Below are 697 nucleotides of genomic sequence, written 5' to 3'. Positions count from 1 at the left end.
AGAACTAAAAGCTCTCCCACCTCATCTCAAGTATGAATTCTTAGGAAATGGTGACACTTTGCGGTAATCATTGCATCAGACTCGGATGAACAACAAGTTCAGAGTTTGGTGAAGGTACTAAAAAGGTTCAAAAGAGCTATTGGGTGTGGTCAGAGACCCCTCTGCTAAGGGTCTCCATAATTTTTTTAAGTGTCCTACGACGGACACCTACAACGGACCGTCGTACCTGTGATGGTCCGTCCTGCATATACCGTCATGCTAGTCAGAGACTCTCCTTCAGGGTTCTTTATATATACATAGACTAAGTAAAACACGACGGACCTCATGACGGTCCGTCATAGCCACGACGAGCCGTCACTAGGCCCGTCGTGTGATATAGTTTCAATAGCAATGACACACTATTTTCAATGTTTTATTTCGTATGGTTGTGCCTGTCTTGTTTGCCACTACTCATACTAATATCGATCCTTTACAGGTACTATCTACTATGGCACCCAAGCAAGACCGCACCTACGCACGCGGGCGATCGAAGTCTGTCGCCCCGTCAGCCCGCATGGTCATCGGCTCTGATGATGAGCGTGACCCTGAGTACGTGCCCCCAGGCACTTTTGCCCCTTCCCGTGCTTTGCGTGCTCCCAGAGCCACACCCAAAAAGGTGGCGTCCGGCGTAGTCACTGCCTCCCAGTCTAATGAGGAG

Source organism: Solanum pennellii, chromosome 1 (genome assembly GCF_001406875.1).
Source record: "Solanum pennellii chromosome 1, SPENNV200".
Classification (NCBI taxonomy): domain Eukaryota; kingdom Viridiplantae; phylum Streptophyta; class Magnoliopsida; order Solanales; family Solanaceae; genus Solanum; species Solanum pennellii.
The sequence above is the reverse complement of the archived record's forward strand: the minus strand, read 5'-3'. Positions refer to the sequence as shown.